Source organism: Mustela erminea, chromosome 1 (assembly GCF_009829155.1).
Source record: "Mustela erminea isolate mMusErm1 chromosome 1, mMusErm1.Pri, whole genome shotgun sequence".
Taxonomy (NCBI): Eukaryota; Metazoa; Chordata; class Mammalia; order Carnivora; family Mustelidae; genus Mustela; species Mustela erminea.
Window position 1 is genome coordinate 203,039,394 of NC_045614.1, and position 15,264 is coordinate 203,054,657.

Below are 15,264 nucleotides of genomic sequence, written 5' to 3' on the forward strand. Positions count from 1 at the left end.
TATACAGAGAGATAATTAGTAACTATTTCTCCCCTCCCTCAAAAAGAATTAAACAAAACATACCACAATCCTGTTCTGTATAAGATCATTCCTGTATATTTCTAAACTTTATGTTGGGTTTGTAGTTAAGTGTATGTGTGTGGGGCAAATGTTTTTGACATTATGTTTATGTATGACTTTGGGAACAACATTTTTCATTCTGAAGCACTGGCGTTTTAATGGTCATGTTAAACCTTATCTTTTGAGCATTTTTTTTTCCTACTGAATTTAGAGCTATTCCACTTGAACACAGTGTTTACCAAGATGAATCGTCTCATTCCTCTTGGATAATCTCCAACCAGAGTTATCTATAAATGATACCTTAGGGATCCTCTTTTCAGACTCAATCTGGTTTTTGTTTTACAATTGCAAACAAATAAAACCATAAATTTAAGAACATGGAAAACATATGATCTAAACTGCTTTGTCAGCAAACTTATGTACAGCTGTTTAAATCTGTGCAGACATTTAGGTTTTGTTCACAGTCCCACTATTAATATTTTGTATGACCTCCCTTTTGCCATTTCTCCTTCTCAAGTTGGTCTCCTATTTCAGGAGGTACATTGCAGTGCTTATCATTTGGTTTGGGCTTAGGATAGTGATACAGCAATGCAACACTGCTTTCATGTCACAGTATGTCAAACAGTGTAGAAATGTCAAGTATTTTTAGTCTCTGCATCATCCTTTCGACAGGATTCCAGACTCCCAGTGTGCCCTTCATTCCCAGGGCACAAAATCACAGTGAGTCATTTCACTAGGGAGTGAAAGAGCTTTCCATCCAAATGATGTTTAAGCTTTCAGACTGTATGTTAAATTCCCAGAAACATTTACAATCGTAACAAATGTTTTTTGTGGGTTTTTTTTTTTAAGACTTTATTTATTTAGAGAGCTTGTGCAGGAGGAAGGGGGAGGGAGATGAAGAGAGAAAGAAGCTCTAGCAGACTTCATGTTGAGTGCAGAGCCTGAGGCAGGGCCACATCTCACCACCCTGAGATCATGGCTTGAGCTGAAACCAGGAGTCAGACACTTAACCGACTAAGCCACCCAGGCGCTGCACAACTGGTTTTTCAAACTTTATATATCATCATTTTCACTCTTAACCATTTAAATATATAGTAAAATGTTACTACTAACTGTTCAAGAGGTAAGAAGACAGGTTTTAAAAGCTACTGAAACCCCTACGTATTTCAGGGGAAAATCTCTTCCTGTGTGAGGTGAAAGCAAGTGGGACATTCCCACCTCGCTCCACTAGAGGTCTCAGTTTATACTACCTTTTTCCCAGGCAAGTTAAGATACTGCTATTGTGGATTCTCTGATAACAAAATATTGCTAAAAAGTGTCATAGCCATGAAAGTAACAGTGCCTATGAGATTCCATCATAAATTTTAAAAAAGTCCTAGTACCTTTACCCAATGTTTAAACTTTTGTTCTACATTTCCTTTTATGGTAATAACATTCATCGTTTAAAAAAAAATCTTTTTAGGAAGTCGCAATACCCTGTGTATCTGAATAGATATGACAATGTGTTTCTTTACATGAAAAAAAATCACAATAAAGGAGAAATACAATTTGTGTCATTTCTAGTGAACTTAGAGAAAAAAACACCCGAAGATTTGTCCTTTCTTATTATTATGATTTGATATTTCTAGAAGCTCTGACTTTCCATGGAAATTGATTGATCAAAAATGTATGCCATTTATTTTGTAATTTATTCTGAAATGTAAACCCATGAAAAGGGGAACATGGAATTTTTATTTCAAGCACTGAGACAGTAAAGGAGTAGTCTAAGACCTGGGTCAACTAAGATAGCCACTGCCCTTATCATCTGGTCTCAATTATAATGAAAATTAAATTTCTCAAAAGGACACTCATAAAATTGGGAATCGATTAAATTTCATCATCAAAAAAATATTTCTCCCCTTAACTCAATACTTGGAAAAATAGGTTGATCTTCTGGAGTAGAATTTACCACCGGATGACTTGTTCTATTGTAGCACCCTCCAGGGCATGGATAACTCTAGCTTGTCCATGCTTTTGTTGGAGCGGATAAACTTGTCAGTTTCTAGAAGCTTCCGCAGGCTAATTTATTTCGGATCAGTTCCTCTTACTGAGAAACCTTCTAAAGCACCTGAGCTGCTAAGTCCATATGTTGCTGTGGGATTGAGTGTCACGTGCACCAGAAATTAATCTCTATAATAATAGTAACATTACTCGGGTATGTCAGAAGCTCCACCTGGAATGTCCCTTAGTTTAGAACAATCCTTTAGGTAGATCTTTCTTTAAAAAAGAGGAGCCTGGAACTCAAAAGAGATGAAGTAATTTGCAAGCTACCCAAGAAATATGCAAGCACAGATCTGTCAGCTTCAGGAGCTGCAAGAAGGCAGATTGCCTTGCAATTACTTCATCCCTAGTAACTGTTGAAGTTCGAACCCACAGTTGCTCTTTGCCGGATGTCCATATTTATCATGAGTACAACTTTTATTGAGTTTCTACTCTGTGTGAACTACAATTCTAGGAACTCAACAGGAAGGAGAGCTATAAAAAAAATAAAAAATGTGGTTCTATTATTAAGAAACATAAAATCCACTCAGAGAGAGATAGCAAAAGAGCATAAAATCTGGATGAGCACTTTTATGGGAAATGCATGCTTGCCGGAGAGCTTAGCACATGAAAAATGATACAGTTAAAAGTGAAAACCATCAAGTGATTCTGGGCTTTAAAAAAAAAAAGTCATTTAAACCAAATCTGGTATGTCTTTTTTAAGCAAACAATTAAAATGACAGTATAATGGGAGGGAAATGAAAAAAATAATATAACATTTTAAAAGAAAATGCCTGCATAATGTAAGCCTCTATGTGCAGCTTTGTGAGTTGAATTCTATTATCGGGTTAGGATTAATTACAATGGACAAACCAAAGCCCACATTCAACAACACTTTGGCCCTTTTAAGGTTGTCATTTGGGAAGGAAGTACATACCCCTCTCCTGGTCATGCTGCCACGGCTTCAGTATTTCTGGAATGGATCCATTGAATTTGCCTTTGGAGGCTACAGTTCATTCTTTGAATATCCCCTGTGGTGGCAAACTGCTCTTTGAAGGAGGATTTTATTTTGGATCCAACTAAGGGTCTTTGTAGCCAAGTATGATGACTAAGGTGGGTATCTAAGCTGGATGATGCCATTTTTGGTCAAAAATGGAACACAGCCGTGAGGCAGCACTACAGGTTGCTTCTCTGACTGGCCACTCTTGGTTTCATGACCTACAGTCCAAAATGATAAATTTGGTGTGAGGGGCAGTGGGGGGTAGGGGGTCATTCATTTAAATATGTGAGTTTAGGCATATTTATCTTCAATTGTTACATTACTTGCTTCTGCAGTTTCTGTTTATTTATTTAAAAATTATAATATCCAAATATTCAATACTTTCTCTAGGTAACTTTTCAGCAAATTAAGTTAGCCTACCTAGGGGAGTGTGTTGGGATGAAGCCAGCAAAGCAGAAAGTATCCTTCTGGGTCTCTTACACATAGTTTTTATTCTTTTCCCTGTTTCTTCAAACAAGCTGGTGGATCATCTATGCATTCCACTTGTCATTATGAGGAGCTGGGAAAGGATGGATCACATGGATCAGTCCCTTTGGCTACTGTTATTCCTCTCCTAATATCCGGAATATGTCTGAAATGGACTGAAAGTTTGTGTCCCCATAAAATTCATAAGTTGAAACCCCAGTGTGGTATTAAGAGGTGGAGGCCTTTGGGAGGTGATTAGGTTACAACAGGGGAATCCTCAGGAATGGGATTAGTGCCTGTATGAAAGGGATCCTAGACCACGTGAAGATACAACAAGAAGTTGGCAGTCTGTAACCCCAAAAGAGAGCTCTCACCAGAACCTGACCAGGCTGACACCCTGACCTAAGATTTCCAGACTCCAGAACCGTGGAAAATAAATTCTTTTTGGTTATAAGCCACTTAGTCTACATACTTTATTATCAGCCGAAGCTAAGACATCATCCCCTGTTTATTTTTCAATTCCATTCAATGTGTGTGAAATGTCATTTTTATATCTGCGCTCCTTCTGTGAAATTATACTTGACTCTTTGACCTGTAGTGATTTCTCCTTTCCATATCACTGAGCTCATGTTAAGCATACAAATCATCAGACTCACTTCCTTGTATTGTTAATTAACTTTTCACTTGCATATACATTTTATTTATCCAGCTATATTGTAAGACTAAAGACAAGGTTGTCTTTCTCCATGTCTTCCATCCTCTTATCTTTCTCCTTCACTTTCTTTTTCTCTTGGGCTCCTCAGTTCCTAGGATAGGACTTTCTACAAAATAGGGGCTCAGTGATACACACTGATTCTTACTGATATTTGTTGTGTCTATGGAATGATGGTCTAATGGCATGCCCTACAGATTTATCCTCTTTATTATAATTTTCTTAAGAAAATATTGAGTTGATTTTTTTCCTTTGCTTGTGTGTGTGTGTGTATGTGTGTGTGTGTGTCTTGGGCATGTACCCCTGGAAAGACATATAATTATATTTTAGGGAAAGGCAACGTTTCTTAACAAGTGACTTTTTTCTTTAACATAGGTCGTTAAATGGAATGATTCTTTTTGCTCCATTAAACCTTCAGGATTGACAATTTGATTTTTTCAACACTCTCTGCCAAAATATTACTTAAAAGTAAGCATTTGTTTTTTTAGTTTTCCATAGGTTGTAAATCAAATAAGTATGATATCCAGCAGTTTGCTCAAAAGCAACTTGATTGTGATTCATGCTCTGTAATTAACAAAACTTCATATTTTAGATTGTATTTTTTTTGGTGGTCATTGGTAATTTAAGTGTGTTCTGTTAGGCAGAACTAATGGTATGGTACTTTTCCCCCTAAAGTCCCACAGTTATATATGGCAAAATCCCTTAGAAAAATAAATGCTCAGTTCTCTGATTCTGGACTCCCAGTTAATGCCTTTTGGGTTTTTTGTTTTTGTAAAATTATACCTTTACCTTGTCCCAGTCACGTTAAGAACCAAATATTCCTGTGTTTCCACTGTGCCTGCAATTTTTTGTGTAATCCAAAGTGAGGATTTTAGACATGTTTACCATGAATGGAATCACAACTTTTCCAGGTGTTCAGCTTTGTTTACATTTTGATCTTTTAAATGTCTCACAGGCACACAGTTGTTAAAGAAAATAAAATGCATTACTATCATGACTTTTGGTAGAAAAACCAATGGCCTTTGTTTTAAGAAAAGAGAGTCTAGATGGAAAACAAATTTCTTTAACTGTCTTGGACAGCTGTTTCTCAAAGGTGAAGCTCCAGTCTAAAGTCATGCTCAAGGTCTATGAAAGAAAATTCTATTATCATTGCTACTACTTGTAGGATATTAACAAGGCACGCTATTGGAATGTCAGTACTGGTGTATGAGTATTTTAATTAGAAAAACACGGGGTCTCACTGTTGTCCAACTTCTAAAAGAAATTGTACTAATATTTTAGGGAACATTCCAGAATATCTTGTACTTTGAGGGCTAGGTATCATCTCTCTGTATCTGCCAGAGGGGAGGAGCCTGCCTATAGATTTGACGATCTACCATTTGAGGATCTGTGATCTTTTTATTCAAAATTTGTTTATCAAGCCGATGGATGGTGTATGCTCCCACTCTTCTTCCCTTTCCTCTCCAGTATCTTGTGGAGTGAGTCGCATTGTTCTCATCACCTCTGGCATGCTCTGAGAAGAGAGGGAATGAAAGCCAAGCCTGTTGCTTCTACTCTAGTTAACAACTTTGGTGAAAATTTTGAAGGTGAAATGTTCTGGAACATTCAGAACGGAGTAAACCAACTTGAAATAAGTGAAAAACCAGGACAATATGATAATGTCCCTTGTTGCAGGAGGCTGCTTGGCTCTGGTGTTCTTTCTTTGATGCCCTTCCCTGCTTCTATGTACGATGCAGCACGAACTGGTAAAAGCTTAGCCCACTTTAAAGAAAAAAAAGGAAAGAAACTCTGCACACCGCTAATTTAATACATCTGGTGAAGAGCTTCAGATAGAAATCACAGATCTTTGATCCTTGCCCATTTCTTAACTCTTTCAGCCCAGTTCCCTCATCTGCAACTTCAGGGTCACCAAATGTGTCTTTTGTCTGTGCCCTGCATTGTGTCCCCGTTTCACCAGTGATGGCCGCACCTTCCTCACCTTCCAGGACCGAGAATCCCTCTAAGGCTCTTCATAGTCCCCCACTCAGCTTGCCTTTTATATTTATTTATGAATAAAAGGGACTTTCCATTTTCATTCTCTTTACTTGCTTCTCTTCCTCTTGATGCAAAATCTGTAACATAATAGTGAATTTTTTTTTTTTTTACAAACTCTGATGATATGTAAATCAGGCCTCAGAAGAAAAGTGATAAAATTCACCACCAGTTAGAACAGAGAACTAACTCCCTGAATCCCTCTACATTTTGCAGTGCTACAAGTAAAAAGAATGTCTTTCTCCCTCCCCCTTCCTTCGTTCCTTTCCTTTCTTTCTCTCTGCTACCACGTGATGGCCTCTGACCCTTCACACCAACCTGTTTTAGAGATTGTTTCTGTGCTTTTAGGTGTATGTACTTTATTATTATTTTTTTTTTTTTTTTACTTGGCTGGTAACTAAAATTTACTCTTTATTTATTGATACAGTGCCATCTACAGTTTTTGTTTTTTGTTTTTGAAGATTTATTTAGTTATTTATTTGACAGAGAGGGAGAAAGAGAGAGAGATCACAAGTAGGCAGAGAGAGAAAGGGGGAGGCAGGCTCCTTGCTGAGCAGAGAGCCCCATGGGGAGCTCAATCCCAGGATGCTGGGATCGTGACCCGAGCCGAAGGCAGAGGTTCAACCCGCTGAGCCACCCAAGTGCCCCTACAGTTTTCTTTTTTATTCTCACTTTCATTTACTTTGAATTGTGATCATTTGGAAGTTCCACAAAATAGACCCTAACAAGTGAAACTTAGGCAGACAGATGATTTCAGTGAGTTATCCAGAATCTCAGCAAGTAGGTGATAACTCTGTACTTTAAATACATTTATTCTTCCCCCCCAAACACGTGGGAGAGTGGAAAAGCAGGCTAATATATGTTGTATCTTCAATGACTTCAAGACTGACGTGATTTGGAAATTGGACAAAAGAAGGCTAACTTCTCTTTAGTTTTTTGGTTGTGTTTTCCTTTTTATTTTACTTTTCGTAAAAAAAGTAAAGAAAAAATTCATTACCCAAAAGTAGAGAACAGAGGGTGATGAGACTCTCTCCATCACTCAGCGTTAACAATTAGCGCTTCGCTGATCTTGTTTCATCCCCATGTTTTCTGTTTTTGGTTGAAATTTTTAAAGAAAATTCCAGGCATATCATTTTACTTCAGAATCTAGCTTTAGTTTTTGAAACAAGAGACAATTTGGAAGTATCTCCTCAGTGATGAGATGATAGGACCTTCCCACGGGTGTGTTGTTCAAGGCAATAAACACCGCCGAATTAAAAGACCATTATTCCATCTTAACGTGCTACTGTTTCAGTGCTTTTTGGATATCCTTTTTGTCTATGGCGGAAAGAAAAAAAAATTCCCTGCCCCTCTGACAGTTCCATAAGGAAAATGAACACAACTGAAAAGGACAATTTAAGCAATGTGAAAGTTACTTTCACAAATTTTTGTAAATAAAGAAGAATATCGTTGTCACATCTTGGCTTCATTCTTTATGCATATGTCTATATGGAAAATTGCAGTTTATTCTTTTGCTCTTGGCTTTTGATGAATCCTTCTGTTTCATAGATAATCTAGGATAATTGAGAATGTCAGTGTGGAACTTGAGCCCAGCTTTTCCCTTAACGTTAACACTTGGCTACTTTTGCACCATGCACAGATTGGGAACTAAAACACTTCTTCCTAACACAATGAAAAGCACATACAGAGATACATGAGCCTTGTGGATTTTCTGCCTGATGGGAATATATTCGTTTCATTCACCTGGATCTCCTCCAGTTGCTAGGTACACATTATTAGTTGTTGTTTTTTTTTTCTCTTAGAGTCCGTAACTCTAAATTCTTGGGGGTTTACTGCTCATTCATCTCTTCACTGACAGATAAGGACAGAGAGGTGGAAAACCCAAACACACTTGAATTTGAAATCAATTTTTATTTTATTTTATTTTATTTTTTTCCTTCAAGGATTTTATTTATCTATTCTACCAACAGGGATCACAAGTAGGCAGAGAGGCAGGCAGAGAGAGAAGGGGAAGCAGGCTCCCTGCTGAGCAGAAAGCCTGATGTGGGGCTTGATTCCAGGACCCTGGGATCATGACCTGAGCCGAAGGCAGAGGCTTTAACCCACTGAGCCACCCAGGTGACCCTGAAATCAATTTTTAAATAATTTTTGTGATATATAGTATATATCTCTTTGGAAAGTAACATATATACTGAAATTATAATAGGAAATCACTTAGTAACAAACTGACCAATTTCTCTCTCTTGATTTTTGCTTCCCTACTGAGAATGACCATTATCATCTACGTATCAACAAAACTGACTTTCCTTAATGTTATGGTATTGAAAAAAAGCTTCAGCTTTTAAAGGGTTCTTATTGGGGGCAAACAAAACAAAAACATGTAAATTTGTCTCTAAATTACTGGCTAGAATGAATTCACACAATGAAAACCATTCCACTTAGGGTTTTCTTATCCTTTAAAAATAACTTTTTTTCTGATTCTAAAAAAGATACAGTTGTGGTTTTGGTAGAAAATTTGCAAAATGCATAAAAATACAAAGAAGAAAATAAAAATAGCCAGTTATGTTATTTTTGTGTATATGCATTTTTAAGTGTGTGTGTGTGTTCATATATACAACCTGGTAACAATAATTTTTTTAAGATTTATTTGTTTATTTTGGGGGGCAGAGGAAGAGGGACAGCGAGATTCCTCAAGCAGACGCCATATGGAGCATGGAGCCCCATGCTATTTCTTTATTCCAGGACCTTGAGATCATCACCCAAACCAAAATCACTAAATGAGTGAACCACCCAGGAGCCCCTAATATGGTTTAATGCTGAAGAGTGGAGAGGCTCTTAATGTTGGCTAACTGGATTGGAAACCTTACTCAGCTGCCTGCTAACTATTCTATCGCAGTCAGGTAATTAAATATCTCTTTGCTTGTTTCCTTTTCTATAAGATATAAATAATAATAATATCTACATCAGAGGTTTTTTTGGTGGGGGTAGGGTGTTTATTAATGGAATTAACTTATGTAAAACACACAGTTAACTTCCAGGGATGATGGTCATCATTATTACTGTCTGTGATTCACATTTTGTTATGTCATAGTCTTCAGCATCGTGTTCCTTTGATGCCTGTACTCAGATTTATGTAACATTTGTATATAAATCTTTGTGAACTTTTTTGATTAATTAGCACAGATTCTTAGGAGTGAAAATATCTATGTCCAGTAGCTTGACTATTTCTAAGCGTCATTCATTGAATAAAAATATTCTATGGGCAAAATTCTAGGAACTGCGGACGTAAGAGTGAGCAAAAGAGGCCAAGAGCTAGAAGAGCAGAGAATTTTTGTAAAAAGTGACAAGAAGGGAAAGTGCAGAGTGCTTTTAGAGGTCCACCTAGCCTAAGGGTTCTAGGAGGGTTTCCCTGGAAAAGTCATACTGAGTTTGAGATCTGAAGCATGATTAGCTGTTAATTGGGTGGCCATTTGGAATCATGGGGCCCATGGGAAAGCTCAGATGCAAACTTCGTTGTCTTTTGTGTTTAATGAAAATACACTTACATTTTTTTCAAGGATCCTTCTGAAACACAGTTTAAAGTTTTTAAGCCAGTCGCGTCAGCCTCTCTCTCTGTGTGTGTGTGTGTGTGTGTGTGTGTGTCTTGGCTGTGTGATGTCTTTCATAGTTTCTATGTTGACATATCAGATAAATATTTTTCTATATTTGCTAGTACTTCTTAAATTTCATTTCAATGTTTTAACTTTTTATATATCTGGAATTTAAGTTGATGAATGGTCTGAAAGAAGGGTCTACATTTTTTTTTTCCAAGTGAATTTCTTTTTTTTTTTTTGGCCCCCTATACCTGTTTCACCCATCCTTCCACACACCTCCCCCTCTGGTAGCCATCTGTTTGTTCTCTCTTTTAAGTGTGGCTGTTTTTTTTGGGTCTCTCTCTCTCTCTTTTTTTAGTTCATTTGTTTTCTATTTTTTTTAAGGCTATGTTTGGAATGATTCTTTTTTGCTCACAGATTTATGTTGCTGACTTCATCATATAGTAATGTTTTATGGTTATGGTTACTAAGGTGTATTTCTGAGCTATCTTTCTCATCCATGGATATCCTTGTCAATAATTCCACAAGTATCATTATTTTCTAAGTATAGTTTTAATGTTGTAATATATTTTTTAAAGATTTTATTTGTTGGGGTGCATGGGTGGCTCAGTCATTAAGCGTCTGCCTTCAGCTCAGGTCATGATCCCAGGGTCCGGGTATTGAGCCCAGCATCAGGCTCCCTGCTGGATGGGAAGCCTGCTTCTCCCTCTCCCACTCCCCCAGCTTGTGTTCCTGCTCTCACTCTCTCACACTCAAATAAATAAATAATTTTTTTTAAAAAAGATTAAAAAAAAAGATTTTAAAAGATAAAGTCTTTAAAAAAAGATTCTACTCATTTATTTGAGAGAGAGTGAGAGCGATCACAAGGGCCGGGGGGGAGATGTAGAAGGAGAAGCAGACTCCCAGCTGAGTGGGGAGCCCAATGCGGGGCTTGATTCCGGGACCCTGGGATCATGACCTGAGCCAAAGGCAGATGCTTAACCTTCGGAGGCATCTGGAAGCCCTGCAGTAATATACATATATTTTTTGAAGTATAGTTGATACCTAATGTTACATTAGTTTCAGATGTACAGCATAGTGAGTCTACAACTCTGTGAATTCTCTTGTGCTCACAGGTGCAGCTCACACCTGTCACTCTACAACATATGATGCATTTTCAAGTCAAGTGTAACAAATATCTTATATTACACTTCGTTTTTCAGTTGTGTTTCTCTTTATCTTCACTAAATGTATTTCTTAGGATGAACTTTAGAATCATGTAGCTGATTTCCAAAAAATTAATTGATGGCTGATGATTGGAATATTATTAAATCTACTCATTATTTGGGGAAAAATGAAATGTTTATGATTTAGAATAAAAGAAATCTATGTCTCTTGCTGTATACAAGTCTTCTTCTATGTCTTTCTAAAGTTTTATAGATTTTTTTTACATAGAAAAAAATGTCTGCTTTTACCTAGAGAGAGGTTTTAAAGACAAACAGAATAGTTCTTACCTGATTATCCGTTATACTTTTAAGAGTATTTAATTGTTAAAATCTATATAGATGTTCTATTATTTGGGACACATATTTTATTATAGATTCTATCTTTAATCTGTAAGAAATATTATTCTTTATTTTGCTTAGTGTTTTTCTCCATCTGAAATATCATTTTGGCTGATATATTATTCTATTCTTATTTTTTTTCCTACTGTTTGCCTGATAAATCTTTGGACATTTTTGAAAAAATGCCATTTTGGCTTAGATAGCTCCCTTTAAGTTATTATGTCATTGAATTTTATTCTTAAACACATTCTGAAGATGTCTGTCTTTTAATAGGACAGCTTAAACAATGTATTGTCATGATAATGTTGTTGGTATTCTGACACCTTATTTTTTTGCTTCCCATTCTTTTCTTTATGGGTTATGTTTTACATACATCCTCTTTCCCCATTTGGCCAATATGACATATGGTTTTAAACTTGAATTATTATAATTAACATGTTCTACATTATATACCATCTGTTTTCATTATTATTTTTATATTTCCAGTTAATTTTGAAACCATATTTTTAACAATTATTTATATTTCGCTATATATTTAAAACTAGTTTCAATACTTAACTAAAAATCTTGTATTTTTAATTTCTGTTTGTCTTTATAGTATACATTGATGTTGCACAGAATATCCACCCACCCACCCCAAACAAAAAGCATAGAAAAAGAAACAAAAACTTGGACTCATCCATGATGTATTTTTTTTAAATTTTTGCTTTCACGTTTATATCCATCTGCAAATATCAAAGTCTTGAAGTGCAGAATTTGACCTCTTTTTAATCCCCTTTCTTTTCTCCACTGACTTCTTCTCTTCCCCCTTTGCTCATTGTTCTAGCCACTGTTCCCTCCAAGAAGTTGAGCTCACTCTCACCTGTGGTGGCCACCTCTCTTCTGTGTAATCTCATCCCTCAGAGAATTGTCCCCTCACAACCTTCTGGTTTCCTCCCACATATCTCCTTATCAAGAAAGCTTTCCTGGATTAATCGGCATAAAATTATACGCCACCTCCTTCCCGCCCTGGCAAGTAAATGTTTCATACCTTCTCTTAAGAACATAAAATGATAGTAATCTTAAGAAAAAGAAGTGACCACAGCTAACAAAATGTGCTAAACTGGAAACAAATAATTGTATAGTAATTATAGAAACTTACCCTTAAATAAAGGCAGTGTGATGAATAGGAGGCAGCTGTAAGGAAAGGTTCAGGCTTCTGAGTTATGGAGCCAAGAACAAACTAAACAAAGATCCTTTAACTCCCGTCTCGGACCGAGGAGGGAGACAAACCATAAGAGACTCTTAGTCTCAGGAAACAAACCGAGGGTTGCTGGAGGTGGTGGGGGAGGAATGGGGTGACTGAGTGATGGACATTGGGGAGGTATGTGCTATGGTGAGTGCTGTAAGTTGGGTAAGACTGATGATTCACAGACCTGTACCCCTGAAGCAAATAATACATTATATGTTAAAAAAAAAAAAAATTGCATTAGGCCCTCGCAGTCTTCCCAGACTGAGACCAAATGGAGATAAGTAGAGGGAGTGGGCACTGGGTGTAGTTCTCTATTCTTCTGTGACTTGTCATGTTTATGGTTTAGTATTTTTTCAGTTCTGTTGTTCTTAAGAGAAGGTACAGAACACTTATTAGCTGAGAAGGTTTGTTGATGAACCAAAGCATATTCCATGTTTTCCTTTTTCCATTTCTGCCAGTCATATGAGCTGATTCATGTCACAGAAGTATGTGGAAAGCAGAACAGGCCACACTTCTATAATGAGGAAGCTTTGGTCAATTTCCTTGATGCATCTAGCACCACCAACCCTTCCATGAATAATTTTTTTTTCTTTCTTTTGGAAAACCAATGAGATTAACAGTTGTCTATTGCCGCTCAGTCATATTGTGATCTGTAGAGTCCTCTTCCAGAAGACAAACTGAACAGAGAGCAAAGTTGGAAATGATTTTTTTTTCCCATTTTTAAGTGAATGCTGTGGTCCAAAAGTTGTGCTTTGATGATGGTTATTGAAATGCTAGAGAGTGCCCACTGCATGCTTTGGAAATTAGGTGTCTGGCGTAGTACTCAGCATCATGTCTGCTCATCACTGGTACCGGCAACATGAGTAAGCACAGAGTTCCCTCCTTCTGAGCAGGCGCCTGGTCAAGCTCACAGAACTAGATGTGTGTTTGGACTTAAACTCTCTTTGCTACCCAAATGGAGTTGGTTTGGGTAGCAAAAAATGGAGTTGGCAACTACTCGGTTTGTTGACTAAAAGAAAATCTTATCAACAGAGGGCTGAAAAAAATAATGATGCAACTTAGAAAGTTGGCATTACCTTGGATGGAGAATAAAGAGGATGGTGGGAAGTCTTTTTGCTGCTTTTATCTTTGTGTCTTAAATTTCATCCTCTTGCTCATCATGTCCAATCAATAGAAGCCTTTTCAAAGAGAAAGAAAGAAGAAAGAAGGAAGGAAGGAAGGAAGGAAAAGGAAAAGGAAAAATGAAAAGAAGAAAGAAAAAGAAAGGGAAAATACTTTCATTGGTGAATTATGTCAGATCTGCAAATGGTTTATTTGTATTATAGATGACCATTTTTGGTTTATTTATCTTTTTTTTTTTAGTAAGTGGCTTGTATAGTAATTGAGGGTAAGGATATTTCTTGTGTGTGTGTGTCCTCAGTATTACTTATCATGGGGATTTGTACACAGTAGTCCAGGCACGTAAATAATGATAGTAGTTGGTACAAAGAACACTTTTGGCCACTGAATTGCACTGGCCAAATTCCATGGTTTTATTTTGTTTATTTGTTTTTCTAATTTATTTGACAGAGGGAGAGAGATCACCAGTAGGCAGAGAGGCAGGCAGGCAGAGAGAGAGAGAGAGGTGGAAGCAGGCTCCCCGCTGAGCAGAGAGCCTGATGCGGGGCTCGATCCCAGGATCCTGAGATCATGACCTGAACCGAAGGCAGAGGCTTAACCCACTGAGCCACCCAGGCACCCCGGCCAAATTCCATGTTAACCGTGTTCTGAGACCAGGACTAGTTCCCAGGGTAAGAAGACTTCCTTGACTTTCACCTTTCAGTTCAGTGGCCAGTAGGTTGGAACAAACTCCACCAGACACTAACATGGCTCTCCCCTCCCCTGCCCTGCTTTCTGACCTAGGCACCGGGCTCCTGATCATCTTACATTCAATTGCTCAGGGAAAGAACGCTTTGGGTAATTCTGAGGGTAAATTAAAAATGATCATCTCAACCTGAAATTAGCATGTTATATAGAACTATTTGAGAAAACGAAGGAGGATGAAAAAAAAAAAAAAGGATGAAAATGTAACATGGGAGCTGTCTGTGGTTAACCACATAATCCGAGTCTCTGAGTAAATAAGTTATTTCCTGAGAGAAATGTAGTTACTTTGGAAGCAGTCTCAACATTCAGAGTCATTGATGCACCATTTAGTATTTAAATTACAGTGATTTATGCAAGGCCACCTGGAGGGCTCCAGGGTTTCTTCAAAACACCTCTTGTTCCTGAAGAGCAAATGGAACATTTGGGTGGTTGGGCTCTCCATGTGGCTCCATCCCCAAATGTAATTTTTGAGGTGTCATTTTCTAGTCAGTGGCTTCAGTGCTGTCACAAATTTTACTCACATATATAACTGAAGAGATACAAATTCAAAATGCATCCAGAATCCTACCTTTTCTCATTCGTGTTATATCCCTGAGGTGGGCAAACTACCCACAGAACGAATTTGGCCCTGTTCTTGTAAATAAAGTTTTATTAGAACACCATTGTGCCTATTCACTGATGTATTGTCTATGGCTGTTTTCACGCAACAACAGCATAGGTAAGAAGTTGTGACAGAGATGATCTGG